At 32.8% G+C, this 15570-nt stretch overlaps 1 protein-coding gene and 1 long non-coding RNA gene across 5 annotated transcripts in view; both read left to right on the top strand.

Annotated features, from left to right (window-relative positions):
* ADK (adenosine kinase) overlaps nucleotides 1-15570 on the top strand; it is a 555845-nt gene that overhangs the window by 116035 nt on the left and 424240 nt on the right. The window lies entirely within an intron of this gene.
* LOC111821792 (uncharacterized) overlaps nucleotides 908-15570 on the top strand; it is a 19808-nt gene continuing 5145 nt past the window's right edge. Inside the window, exons 1-3 of one of the 3 annotated variants that reach the window (XR_002825132.1) lie at nucleotides 908-2739; nucleotides 12006-12104; nucleotides 13740-13909. This is a non-coding gene — a long non-coding RNA (uncharacterized LOC111821792). Of the gene's footprint in view, nucleotides 2740-10688; nucleotides 12134-13739; nucleotides 13910-15570 lie in introns of those variants that run through there. The other 2 variants (XR_002825130.1, XR_002825131.1) reach the window with 2 other exon arrangements.

Raw genomic sequence — 15570 nt, 5'->3', positions numbered from 1 at the left:
CTCATTCTTTTTATTATTTTTTAAAATTATAAAATTATTTTAAAAAATTTAATCCTTTTTGTTCCAAATACAAACATATATGTTTGTTGGAAAGGATCAAAATGATTAAAAAAATATATAGAAAGAAAAACTCTTCAGTTCCTTCCATGTGAGATAACCATTGCCAATAATTTGGTATAAATTTTTCTAATAACTGCCTTAAAATGTATTTGATATAAACAAAAGAAGATGTCTAATGTTGTGAAGCACAGGAGTGAAAGCAATCCCCATGAATCCATCACTCAACTTAAAAAAATAAAATGTTATCAATAGCTTTGAGGCTTTCTGTGTGCTTCTCCTGGGTCTCAACCCCCCAACTCTCCCACATAAGTAACCACTCCCCTGAGTACAGTTTTGTTTTGTAAATCATCCCTTTTATAGTTTTACCATAAATAAATACGTATTCCTAAACAGTATGTTGTTCCATTTTGCTTGATTTTGAACACCATAATGTTCACATATGTTTTGGAAGTTTCCAAGATTCATCCTTGTTAATTAATATATATGTAGTTCATTGATTTTTATTGTTGAGGTTTACTATTATTCCATTGCATGAACATACCTCACTTTATTTTCTTATTATTCTCCTGTTGATGGACATTTATGTTGTTTCCAGTTAAAAACGATACTGCTGTGAACATTCTTGTATGTACCTCCTGTTGTGTACATATCAAAATATTGTCAACTGCAACCCATAGTAAAATATACATTTTACATTGCAGGTGTGTGTACATACACTCATACACCTGAAATAAAGATTTCATAAAATACTCTTATTAAATATAATAAAACAAAAATATAATAAAGTTAATAACAAATGTGATTTACTAAAGTTTAAGTATGTCAGAAAAATCTTCTGAAAACAAGCAATACAAAAGTAAAAATTTGGAAATATTTATAAAATTTTGAAAATATTTTATGGATGAGTATACTTGCCTATTCATAAATTTACAAGAACAATGCTATGTGTTTAGCTAGTACACTGTTGCTTTCATTTGTTTTTAATTAAGTCAAGGTTGAAATTCTTGTTCATATTAATAGGTTGTTGTGAATGGTGGTTTGTTCTTTTTATTTTGCAGAAGAAATTTCCTTTTTAGTGTTAATTCAAAATAACTCTATTTGGGCATCAAACTTAATGCAATGATTGATTAAAGCTTTAAAAAATAATTTAATCCTTTATATGTTTTTATTTAATGTTTCAAATTTCTTTCTGGAAATTAGTAATGAAATGTTTTCAGCCAAGAAGTGAGAAGTTGCAGTGTCTCTCATTTATTTCAAAACTGTTTTCATTAACAATGTTTTCTTTCAATAAGATACATAATCTTGGGAATATATAGAAACCAAGATGTTTACTTTCAATTCATATTTGCCAGAACAGGAATGACTTTTGTAATCTTTCCATGTTTCTGATGTATTAAAATAAAAAATATATATCATTATTTGTTCTCTTTAGTTTTACAATTATTTCTTTAAGGATGTTGTAAACACTCAATTAAATATGCCAATTTCATCACCCAGTTTGTCAACAATAGTTACCAGATCAGATTTTCATTCACCTGAAAAAAAAGTGTATCTTATCCTGCACTTATACCATCCCCTCTGCTTTGTATTTTCTTTCTCAACAACCAGTGCACTTCAGTATTGTGCTTTAAAAGGTTATGGTTAGTTCCAGTATCTGAACAAAATATTTCAGAAAGTCAGCTACTCAGCAAGCTTCCTTTCATAAAGTTCACAGTTTTTATTATACTTTACCCATGAGATATGGTGGAATTTATTTGCTAAAGCTTCATTATGTAAAACAGTGATTCCAAACAATTTTTTTTTAGTAGTATCATAAGTTTTAAGAGACGTCCTTGAGTGGTACAAATAGTTAATGTGGTCAGCTACTAACTGAAGGTTAGAGGTTCAGGTCACCCAGAGGTGCCTTGGAAGAAAGGCCTGACGATCTACTTCTGAAAAATCAACCTGGAAAACCCCACGGAGCACAGTTTTCTGTGACACATGGTGTCACCATGAGTCGGTATCGACTTGATGGTAACTGCTTTTTTTTTTTTAAAGAATAATTCAGCTGTTGTTTTCCAGTTCTGTTTGCTGCTGTATTATACTTCTTTTAAATTTTTAAAGTTTATATTGATCAACAGTATACTCTTCTAATTCTATAAGTATATTTAAACTAGTTATATGGAAGGTTAAAATTTATACAATAGAGAAATCTTACATTAAATGGTCTTTCCATGTTATCTGAAGTAAAATAGTTGTGCAACTGTAATATTTAGAACTATCAGGTTGGGTCATGAAATACGCTAGACTAAAATTTAGTAATAAGCACTGTTTCTTAATATTCTTCAGTAGTACAGATTGTATATAATAGTGTATCATCACCAAGAGATATAGCTTTTAATTTTCAGCTCTTTTGTTATTAAAAATATACATTCTCTACCTGCACGTGCTAAAAGTGAAAAAATGTTCAGTGAATCTTTTTTTTTTTTGCCAATTTTTTTGGCAATTAAATGATGATAACAAGACTAATACTAATAACTTTGTCTTTTTCTTTCTCCAAAAATATTTCAGGAATGTTGGGCATGCTGTGTTTCCAAGTGCCTTTCCTTTGGAAGATTTTAATCTTTGATTTAAAAAATATCACTGCAAATAATACTTGGGGTTTATCATTTTTACTAGTTTTTGCACATTTGTTTGAAGGTTTGCTTTTTTTTTTCTTTTAAAATAATGATCAGGTGAAGTTAGAGTTTTTTGATTAGTCAATGCGTTTCTCAGTATTTTCAATATTTACCCTTTAAGCTCTAGAAACTGAACTTCGATTATGACTTTCTTTTATATTTCCTCATTTTTTCTTTTAAAAGCAAAACTGTCCATTTTAACTCAGTATTTCCATGTTTAATTAAAATGTTCCATGTTAAAATTGTTATGAACTTGAAAATGTTATATAAGCAGTCGCTGCATTGTGATGAATTCTATTCCTGAATCTGTCTTTAAGTCAAATTTGTATATAAGTCAGAACAGTTAGTTATGGTTTGTATCTAACATCAGTTAGTCAAATGTTTGTCTTAGTATGTGGTATATAGTGTACTTTTCTATGTAGAAAAAACATTAAAGAATAATTTCCAGATACACTAAAACATCTTTAACATAATAATGCAGTAATATATTAACAATAATGTTTTGATGCACATTGGTAGCTAATGCCCATTTATTATTTTGAACCATTGTATGCACCTTGAATTTTTAATATAATAGATTTTACAGGAGTTGTTCCCTGTGTAAGTCAGAGGTTCATAACCTGGGGACTGCCTGTACTCTATAACATACTTGAAAAAAGCTCATAATCAAAGCACACTTGATGCTTTTATGGTCAGTGGATAAAAATTTTTTCAAACTTTTTCATAACTACAGTGAGTTATGTTAATATAAAATTATATTGTGTAGTATTAACTCTCTTACGGGGATTGTCAGGTGAGACATTGTCCTTAGGTGCCATTGAGTCGGTTCAACAGAGTTAAACACTGCCCAGTCTTGCACCATCCTCACAATCGTTGCTGTGTTTGAGCCCATTGTTGCAGCCACTGTGTCAGTCCGTCTTGTTGAGGGTCTTTCTCTTTTTTGCTGACCCTCTACTTCACCAAGCATGATGTCCTTCTCCAGGACTGGTTCCCCTTGATAACATGTCCGAAGTACAGGAAACAAAGACTTGCCATCCTCACTTCTAAGGAGCATTCTGGCTGTACTTCTTTCAAGACAGATTTGTTCATTCTTCTGGCAGGTGATATTTTCAAGTTTGCAGTTTTGAAAGGATGCTTAATATTACCCTGGTTATATTTTTAGCAGATTTGGCAAGAACTAATTTTTATGATAGGATAGTGATTAAATAAAAAAAATAATTTGGAATCAGATTTGTCTTCAGTGATCTTCATAAACATTATTTAATTTATCTTCATAACCCAGTAATGAAAAAAAAATTTTTTTTTTGAAATTTTGAAGACTTAAAATGTTTTCAAGGCTTAACTGTCTCAGATGGCTAGGTTAATAAGTTATGAGCAGAAATGAAATGTGTTTTTCTGGTCGGGAGCACTTAATTACCAGTGCAACACTGCCCAGAGCTTTCTTTTCGTCTGCCATGATGACGAACAGCTTTTGAAATGGTGATTGCTCCATCATCTTCAGTACTGAAATGAAAAGGCAGAGTACAGCCCTCAAATGACCCATGATGAGCATCTAGTGTCAGCGATAAAAAGACCTTTTTGTTTTAAGTCACTGAGATTTTGTTCCCTGCACCTAATCACCTAGCCTGTCTTCACTAATCTAACCTATGTATTAAAACAATGTTAGCTTAGAAATAAATTTATTTTAGGAAGAGTCATTGTAGAAGCACAAAAATTTTACATATCTGTTCTAGAGAAATTGAAATCACAATAATTTAGTTACATAAAGGTTTCCAGAATATATGTAGGCTATGAAATGAGTTATTGAAACTTTACACAAGAAAGTCATTTTGACAATGAGTAATATTACTTTAATTTGTTAACATAGATTCAACAACTACGATGTATTATAAAACTGGGTAAAAATTGAAGACAACTGTGATTTTATGTGTCACCCAAAATGTTATCTTACATTTGATATTATTTTATAATAAATATTTGCATAAAAAGGAACCTAAGTAGTTTATTCATATTTTGATATTCAAAGTTCCAAAATAATCTATGTGTACATTTTAAAGTAAGGAGTGTGGTGATATTAATACAGTGGTTACCAAAACAATTTATTGATACCATTTCAGCATTTTATATCATTTAAAAAATTTTGATATCGAGTAATGATATCTATGTAGGTGTAGATACTTTCATCTTTCTATAAGACATTCTTATTGTGGTTTGTTATTATAATTAATTATGAATATTGATTAAAAATTATACTACAACTATACAAACCAATATATGGTTAAGATTATCATTTACAGATATTAAATTAGATTTCCACTCTAAATGATTCCTGGTTGTCTAGGACATAAATTTAAACTATAGAAAAAATGCAGTGTAGCTTATACTGTAAATGAACTATTAGCAATGAGCATCACAGTGAGATCTGTTAATATATGATTTATTCATTATAAGCTTATTACCTTTGTGTCATTAGCATGTAAGATAATGAACCTCTTTACTATGGCTTTAAACTTGGGGGTGGGTTGGGGTAGGGGAGTGAGAAACTTACAAGTAGACCTTTCTGGGCCGTAGTTACCACACACAAGGGTGTTGAGAACTGTAGATACTACTTCTGTGTTTTGTTGCTGAGATACTCTTTTAGCTCACTTGCTTCTTTTCGATAAATTGTCTTATATTTATTTTTAGGATAAGAGTTAAGGGATTTTCTTTTGCTTGAATTCCTTTTTAAAAGTATTATGAGAAATATTTTAGTATTTTAATAGATGTTCTTTTTCCTGTAATTCAGTATTGTAGATAGTCAAATAGTATCAATATGTATTTTCTTTTCCCTCGTATAAGTTAGCATCACCTGTTTTAGTAGATCATAAATAGTCTAATTACTTGGAAAATCTAGGCTGAAAGGTTAATAATTAATTTTCTCCTCTTAAAGGATTTGTACTGAAATGATTTACGTTCAAAGTACTTGGTATTAGCATATGACCCTTTCTAATCTATAGTATTTGTCTCTCTGATCTTAATTTAAGGTTTTGATGAACTTCTTGCTTCTATTTTCTCTTTTATATTATAGTGTAAATTATCTGTAGTAAGCCATCCTAATTAAAGTTGGTAAATCTACAACTACTTCAATTATACACTAATCAATTACACACTAATTTAATTCTACTTAGCAGGGTACAGTACATCATTAATTGGTTTCAGACTTAGTATAATAGATTAGAAGTAATCAAAATTTGAGGCATTTTATTTAGCTGTAGGAAAATATGAAAGATTATAATGTCAGATAATTCACATATCAACTGACAAACTGAGAGGTTCATCTCTAAAAAATCAGACAGTGCAGCTGTCATTTATGTTCATTGTTGAGTGCTGTGGGCTGAAGTGATTATGTAGTATGTTTAGATGTTAATAATATAGTTTTGCATTTCTTTTTCCTTAAATTTTTATCATTATTTTCTTACATTACTAAATGATTTTCTATAGCATGATGTGTGTGTATGTGTATGTATATACATAATAACATATGGTTATACCTTAATTCAGTGCTTTTCAACCTTCTCCTTGTTTGGCCCATATAGAATATATTTATTTGTTGTATGTTTTGAACAGGTAAGTACGTGCTCAAATGTATTTTTTTTTCAGAATTATGTAAAAAAAAAGATTAGATATAATTCAAAACTTTTAGCAACTTTGAACATGTAAGTATGTGCTCAAATGTATTTTTTTTCAGAATTATGTAAAAAAATGGTTAGATATAATTCAAAACTTTTAGCAATGTGAACTTTTGTTACGATTTTGTTTTTGTTGAGGTAGTGACTTCTTTGCCTCAGAGTTGGTGGAAATGAGGTATTAATGTAATCATTTTTCTCAATTAACAGCTCATTGAATTAAATGACTCAGATTGAATTTCATTGCTCATTCTTTCTCTACGTGTTCATATTATTTGGGAATACTCCTTTCCCTCCACAGCTTTCTTCTCGATAAATTAGTATTTCTCACTTCTGTTTTATTTCTTTATAAGAATGTTCTAAATGATAGTTTTCTAGGTTTTGAAGTCTGTTAGATGCATTTCATCTTTTTGAAAAAATTATTTTGGTACCAAATGTCAGCAAACTTCATGGGCCTTTGATGCATTGTATCTTATAGCCATTTTTTAAAAACTCAGTGGTAATATATGCACGTGGTTTAAAATCAAATAGAGAAGATTACTGTCCCACATTTCCCGATCCCAACTCTGCCCCCCACAGCAACCATTTTTAACTCTTTCTGAGTACTTATTGTAGCGTGTATACATATATTTATATTGTTTCTTGATATATTTGCTCTTCTATATTCTTCTGTTTTTAGGCAGATCTTTATCTCACACCACCTCTTCCATTTCTCAGTCCTTCCTAGTTTTGATCACTGTTTTTAGTTTTTAAATCATTTACTTTGTAACTTTAAAAAATAAGGAAAGTTTATTATTTCTTGTTTCGTTAGTTGTGCTTCTTACTTTCTAAACCTCTCAACTTGTATTAATTTTATATCATCAGAGTTGATAATGCTAAGAATTTTTTGTATTAAATTAATTGTTGCACATGAGTAACAAGCCAGTTAGTATCAGAGGTTTGTAATAAAATACAACAGTCTCCTGCCAACCTCAATGTCTGTTATATTTATTTACTTAACAAAATACTCCCCTCCTACCTGGTGTTATTTTGTTACATATCGCCTTGGTTATTCATTTGCTTAGTTTCCTATGGGCTAATTTGTAATCTCTCAGGCACCTATCATTAATTTTTTTTCTCTTATTAGTTCATTTTACTGGATCATGTCCTCCAGAATTTCCTAAAAAAGAATGTGTGAAAAATATAATTTTTGAGTACTTACAGATCTAAAATTGTATTTTACTCTTATATTAGGTTGGTATTTCGACTGGGTATAGTAGATTGAAAATAGCTTTTCTTCAGATTTTGAAGCATTGCTGCGTTAGTAGTCAGTGTTGCCCCCACTGATCTGAATTGATTGCCAGTTCTTTGTATGAACTCTTAGGTAGGATCTTCTCTTTCTCCCTAGTATTCTGAAATTTCTTGATGTGGTTTTTCTTAGTATACCTGTTCTTTCTTTCATTGTGCTGGGCATAAGATGTGTCCTTCTAATCTAGAGACTTACTACATTTTTAGTAATTTCCTTTCTACCATTTTCTCTGTTCTTTTCTCTGGAGCTCTGGTTTGATTTTTTTTACACCAGATTCCTATTCATGGACATTTTGAGTTTTCCTAGTTTTTTTTTTTTTTTTTTTTTAAACTACCAAAACCACTTATATTTTATCATCTTTTTGCTTATAATTTTGCAAAATTGTATTAATTTTTCTATAAGATGCACATTTAAATTTTTGATAGATGCCAAATTGTCTTTCATAAAAGTTGTATCACTTAGAATAGAATGTAATAGTGCTTATTTACACACGCCGCCAGTGTGATAGTGAAACCATGACATTTAACAGTTCTAATAAGCTTCTCCCCTCACCCCAGATTATTGGTGAGTTTGAGAACATTTTTGTTTTATTGACCATTTGTAATTATATTTTTTACAAAAGCTCCTTTTTTACTAATTCTGCAGCAGGTCATTTTGTCCATTTTCTCCTGCATTCATTGGTTTTTACTATCTTAGCATTTTGATGGGGAGAAAGAAGCAAGAGAGCATGAATTCAAGGGTTAATGGGTCAAGGAAAAGACTCCTTTACCCTAAGGCCTAGAGTGGCCGTCCTAAATCATATACTTCATGCCTTTCTCCTGGCTTGGCCAGTCGTTCCCAAGTATAAGTGCATCAGCCAAATGGAGCACTGAGAGAAGACCTTGCCATAATACCGGAGAAGAAAAATTTTTTAATTGTGCTTTAGGTGACAGTTTACAGAGCAAATTAGTTTCTCAATAAACAGTTAATACACATATTGTTTTGTAACTTTGGTTGCCAACTCCGCCGTGTGTCGACACTCTCCCCTTCTTGACCTTGGGTTCCCCATTTCCATTTGTCTGCTTTCCTGTTCTTTCTGCCTTCTCGTCCTTGCCCCTGTGTTACTATTATTGTTTGTTTTATGGGCCTGTCTAGTCTTTGGCTGAAGGGTGAACCTCAGGAGTGACTTCAGTATTGAGTTAAAAGAGTGTCTGGGAGCCATACCCTCGGGGTTTCTCCAGTCTGTCAGATCAGTAAATCTGGTGTATACATGAGAGATTTAACTTTAAAGATTTGGCCTTCATCCTGTTTATCAGTGCTTCCTCTGAGAGATAGGGTAGAGGAGAGAGGGAGAGCTTTGAGATTCTCCTACTTTTTGAACTTCAAGTACTGGTGTGAAGCTCCAGCACTGAGTTAGAATTGGTTTATCAAATCATGTTTATTTCCATTTTTTTTATATTATTTTATCTTACCAAGTTATGAAGCACAACAGAAACCAACATGGAACACATTTGATACTGATGAATAAAAAGGTAGTTTTATTCACACACTATTCATTTGTTCATTCAGTCATACTGTGTTAGTCTTTAGGGATACAATAATGACACTGTACTTGCTCTTGTGGAACTTACAGTCATAGGGATTGACAGGAGTTTAATTGATAAAACATGTATCTTGTGCTTCTTAACAATAGGATTGACCAATCCAAGAAAACTTGAACTTGGAGACAGGCTTGTTTCTGTTTTCATGAGCACATTTATTAGCTTTTGATTTTTAAAACCAGCTGAGAGCAGAGTGTCCTGTTTGGCAAAAAGACCTAGTATGTGGTCCCTGTGAGTTCTTCAGTTGTTGCAAAACATAAACATTTAATAAGGAGTTGAGTAAAGAAGATTAAATGTTATTTGAAACATATGTTATAGGTGACCTCATGGCTAAATGGCCTGGCTCAGGAATCCATGAATTATCCCAAGGGTAATTCTTATAGCACAGTTTTTTTGTTTTTTGTTTTTTTTTTTTTCATGCTGAAATTCTCAATTTCCACAAATATGGCACAGGGGAATTGAAAAAGAAGTCAGAAAGTCATAAGAAAGAGAAACCTTGCCTTTTCACTGCTTTTACTAGGAAATAGAAAACATTTAAGCAACAGACTATGCTTTATCATGAAAATACAATTTGGTATTTTAGACCTTCACAGATTTGATTTCGTTGTACTTGGTGATGGATGTTGGTAAGTTGTGTGATTGAGATGGGAAGAAATTAAAGAATAAACAGGAAGTCTCAAACTTGCAAGTGGTTGCGTTCCACGGTTTGTAGCGTAGATTTTGTTTTTAGTTTTTCCTTATGAAATATTTTAAGTATATAGAAAAATTTAGCAATATTATAACAAATATCCATGTTCTCAGTATTTTATTTGGTCGTAGCTTAAGACTGTGCTGTATTTGTCGAAGATTTGGGGTGGAAGGAGAATAAAACATATAGATGCAGTTGAGGCCCTCTGTGTACCTCTCTGCAATCCTATTCTTTCTCTTATCCCAGAAGTCACTGATGTTCTGAATTTGGTGTTTAAAGCTGTAATGCCTTTCTTAGTGCTTACACTATGTATGTATGTATGTATCTGTAAACAATATGATGGATTGATTTGCAGGTTCTAAAACATGTAAATGCCATTTTACTGTGTATGTCCTTCACCTTGCTTTCTTTGCACAATATTATATTTTTGAGATTTATTTGTTAGTACACATATCTGTAATTTATTTTCTGTTATGTAGTATTATATGAGTATGTCACCATTTATTCTCTGGTTGATTACTTAAAGGTTTTTCACTATAAGAAGCACTGCTGCAATCAAAGTATTTGTACTTATCCATTAATACATATGTGAAAGCTTCTCTAGGGCTGTACTGTCCAATATGGTAGTCACTAGTCACATGGGGCCCTGGTGGCACAGTGCTTAAGAGCTCGGCTGCTAACCAAATGGTTGGCAGTTTGAATCCACCAGCTGCTCCTTGGAAACCTTATGGGCAGTTCTACTCTGTCCTATAGGGTTGCTGTGACTTGTAATTAACTGGATGGCAATGGATTTGTTTTTTTTGGTATTCACATGTGGTATTTTAAATTAACTAAAAATTAATTCAGGAATGCGATTGTTCAAGTGCTCAGTGCTTACATGTGGCTAGTGGCTAATGTATTGGATTTTGTAGATAAAGAATATTTTAATTATCACAGAGAGTTCTATTAGATAATGCTGTCAAGGATTTATACCCGTGAGTGGAATTGTTGGGTCAGAGGGATATGCGCATCTTGCACTTTGCTAGGTATTACTGAGTTGTTCTTGCCAGCATTACCTTAGACTTGACTTCCCTTTCGAAATTTTCTAGCTAAGAGTTGGTATCATTAAAATTTTAGTTTATTTCTATTTTGATAGGTGTGAAATCTATCTCATTGTGGTTTTAATTTGCATTTTAAAATTTTTTAGTGAGGTTGAGCATCTTCTATGTTTATTTGCCTTTTAAGGGTACTTTTTTGTGCGTTGCCTATTAGTGTCCTTTGCTCAGTTTTTGCTCATTTACAATTACTGATTTGTAGGAGTTTTTTTATATTTTCTGGATACTAAGTCTTTGATTTGTTTGCATATAGGTTTGTTGCATGTGTCTATGCCCAGTGTGTGAGTTGCCTTTAACTTTGTGATCTTTTGTTGCACACCAGTTGTAAAATTGTCAATCTTTTTCTTTTATGATTTATGGTTTTATGCTTTGATTAATAAATTCCTTTCTACCCCAAGATTTTAAGAATTTTCTGTGTGTGATCTAAAGATTTTGATCTTTAATCCAATTGGATGTAACTTTTGTGTATGATGTGAGGTAGAGTTGGAGATTGAGTTTGTTTTACATATAAATAACCAGTTATCCTAGCATAACTTTCTGAACAGTCTGCTTCCTTATATGTGGAGTTTTCTGTATGTGTGTGGTCTGTTTCTGCTTTCCCTGTTCTATTCCATTGGTCTATTTATCCGTATATCAATATTCATTTGAATTTTCTTAAAATAAATATGTTAACAGTGATGGTTTGATCAAAACCCTCCCCTAAAATTGATTTAACTGATGATAACTAGAAGATAATAGTTTATAATGCAAAAATTAGAAAATGACATTTCTGTAACCAGTAGAAATGAGCAAGAACATTATTTTCTGTAATGATATTTGAGGAAAACTAGGCTTAATTATAAAAAAGTGAAAAAAATAAATGACAGCTTTTTGAAACTTGGAACTTCTGGACACTTTCAAGTGGTAGATGGGCCTTATGTTTCTAAAATCTAATTTTCACTTTTAATGTCTTTTGTTTTCTTCTGAAATACAGCTGAATCACTTACTACCATTTTCATCAGTTGGATTTGTGGTTTGACCACAGTATGAGAAGAAGAATTGAGAAAAAGCAAGGGCTATATAAGTAGTTGCTGTGAGTTGGAATCAACTTGACGACACCAGGTTTTTTGGTTTTGTATAAGTAGTAATTAAGCAAATAGGCTTTTTTTTTTTTAAATTGTTGTACTGTAAGTGAAAGTTTATAATTCAAGTTAGTCTCTCATACAAAGTTTATACATACATTGTTATGTGACCTTAATTGCTCTCCCTGTACTGTGACAGCACACTCCTCCTTTCCACCCCTGATTTCCCGTGTCCATTCAACCAGCTCCTGACCCTCTCTGCCTGCTCATCTCACCTCCAGACAGGAGCTGCCCATTTAGTCTCAAGTATCTACTTGAACTAAAAAAGAAGCACACTCTTCACGAGTATCTTTATCATGTCCCATAGTCCAGTGTAATCTTCGTCTGAAGAGTTGGCCTTGGGAATGGTTTTAGTTCTGGGTTGACAGAGAATCCGGGGCCCATGCTTTCTGGAGTTCCTCCAGTCTCAGTCAGACCATTATGTCTGATCTTTTCCTAGAATTTCAGTTCCGTGCCCCGCTTTTCTTCTGCTCCATCAGGGATTCTCTATTGTGTTCCCTGTCAGGGCAGTCATTGCTGGTAGCCGGGCCCACAGATGGGCTTTTAAATCACACTGCCTCTCCAGTGATATGTGATCTTGGGCATGTGAATGAGGATATTAATAGTATTAACTTTACAAAGTATTTGTGATGGTAATGTAGGTAAACAAATAAACGAACAAACAAAAAAAACCCGTTGCTGTCCGGTGGATTCAGACTCATAATGACCCTATAGGACAGGGTACAACTGCTCCATAGAGTTTCCAAGAAGCAGCTGGTAGATTTGAACCACAGACCTTTTGGTCAGCATCCATAGCTCACCATAGCTCTTAACCACTGCACCACCAGGGCTCCAATGTAGGTAAAACACCCAGTATGATTGGCAGAAATCAAGGGCATACTGCATAGTTGCTCCGAAAGTAATTGGATAATTGTTGAGAGAGAAATGAGAGGAGACTTAAGACAATGCGTATGTATAAGTGAGTGAGAAAAAAATGGCTTTTGGAAAAATCATTAAAGACAGAAGAACGATGTGTTCCTTTAGCAGGAAAGGAAGTGGAAAAAGACAGTGAGACAGATAGTGACCATACAAGACGCTAGGTGGTGCCCTTAGCCGAGACTGCTTATTTGTTGTCTCAGGAAGCTGAATAGCCTCAGGGTGGAAGGATAGAAAAGCAGTCACAAATTAATGAGTTAGTCAGGAATTGCTTGTATATTAAAGGTGTGAATTGTTTTATTGAGTATATTTCAAAGTAATATGATAGTTCTTGATATTTTCTTCTCCAATGATCATTTTGAAAAATTTCCCCCAAGGTTGTGTTTTAAAACAGCTTGTCCACCAAATAAACTGTATTTTTAAAGTAACAATTTGTTTTTCAGTTTTAAATTAAAGATTATTTTAAAAATGTACTTCCATTTTGAACTAATTAAAACAAGATAACTGAAATTTTCACACTGAAATGATCTAGTCACATGGAATTCATATTTTAATTAGCTTTAGTGGCCTTATCCTAGGTCAATGTACAAGTCCATTAAACTTTTTGAAATACTGAAAGTGGTTCCTTGATTCCTATTACCTTTTTTTTTGTTTGTTTGTTTTAATTGCAGTTTGGGAATAATTGATACGTTATTTGGTTTCCGGAGATGATTTAAGCCGTTAAATTTTTATTGATAGTTGCAGTGAGCAAGTGATAGAAATCTCCAACTCAAAATGGCTTAAGCAAATGGAAATTTTTTGGGTTACATAACTAAAAAGATCATGATATGGATGATTTCAGGTAAAGCTTGATTCAGTGGCTCAAATAATGTTATTTCGACCCTCTTCAACTGTTAACTTTGCTTTCCTTTATATTGGCTCCATTTGCAAATAGGCTCTAATCTTCTGGAAGTAGGATAGCTGCCAGCTACAGGCTTACATCCTTACCAGTTTTTTGCTTCTGTGCTAGTGGTTCCAAAAAAAAGTTGTGGTATTATGTCATGTTGGATCTGTTTGGGTTGACTTGAGCTACATACCTACTCCTGCAACAAGAGATAGAGTTAGCTCTCCTGGAAATTTATGGATTAAGAGTGTTGGAGGGATGGTTCCCCCAAACAGATTTGGAGTTTTGTTAAGGGGAATAAGAATGATTGTGAAATAGAAGTCATTTCTATAAGAAAGTCATCTTAAAACTATTTTCACTCCTTCAATTTTATTTCAGTAGAACTTGTTTTTATTTGAATCCTGTCTCTGCTACTGTCTTAGTCATCTAGTGGTGATATAATAGAAATACCACAAGTAGATGGCTTTAACAAAGAGAAATTTATTTCCTCACAGTAAAGTAGGCTAAAAGTCCAAATTCAGGGCATCAGCTTCAGGGGAAGGCTTTCTCTCCCTGTTGGCCTTCTCATCAATCTTCCCTGGACTAGGAGCTTCTCCCTGCAGGGATGCTCCAAAGGATGCTCTCTGCTCCTGGCACTTCTTTCTTGGTGGTATGAGGTCCCCATTCTCTGTTTGCTTCCCTTTCTTTTTATTTTTCGTAAGATAAAAGGTGGTGCAGGCCTCACCCCAGGGAAACTCCCTTTACCTTCGATCAGGGATGTGACCTTAGTAAGGGTGTTACAATCCCACCCTAATCTTCTTTAACATAAAATTGCAATCACAAAATGGAGGACAACCACAGGATACTGGGAATCATGGCCCAGCCAAATTGATACACACATTTTTTGGGGGACATAATTCAATCCATGACAGCTACTTACCAGTTATATTACTTCTCAGAGTCCATTTTTTCATTGGTAATATTGAGGATATGATATCTATTACAGATAGTTATTGTGATGATTAAATAATATATGTGAAATACCTAGCTTAGTGCCTGGCAGGCATCAGATATTCAAGAAATGTTTGTTTACCTCTAAACATGGTTTAGCCAAACACTATTGCATTTTATCAACACTTGCTATATATCTATGAATATCACAAATGTAGTAACTTTGTAATGATCAGTTTAAAAGTCATCAATTTATTGATTACCGCTTTCAGTGCGTAAAATGACAGTTGATGGATACCATTCTATTCATGACTTACCTGTATTTTTATGCTTGTATTGAATGTGCAGATTTAGCTTATGCAAGATTTTTCTAATTAATCTATATTGAGAAATATAAATTACCTGTAAAGACTAGCAATAAATAGAGTAAAATTATGATAAATGGTTTATTGTTTGGGGAAATAATAAATTGCTTCATGTGTTTGTGAAGAACGGAGGGAAGTTGGCAGAAAGGGAGAAAGATGAATGATTAAGTATGGTTTAAACTTGTTTTTTAATTAAAGTGCTTCACTGCTGTGTGTAATATTCAGAAATATATATATTTTTATATTTTATTGTACTTCAGGTGAAGGCTTACAGAACAGATAGTTTCTCATGAAACAGTAGTACACATGTTGTTTTATGACATT

The sequence above is a fragment of the Trichechus manatus genome, unplaced genomic scaffold (assembly GCF_000243295.1).
Source record: "Trichechus manatus latirostris isolate Lorelei unplaced genomic scaffold, TriManLat1.0 scaffold00106, whole genome shotgun sequence".
NCBI lineage: Eukaryota > Metazoa > Chordata > Mammalia > Sirenia > Trichechidae > Trichechus > Trichechus manatus.
This window is presented reverse-complemented; position numbering and strand designations above follow the sequence as displayed.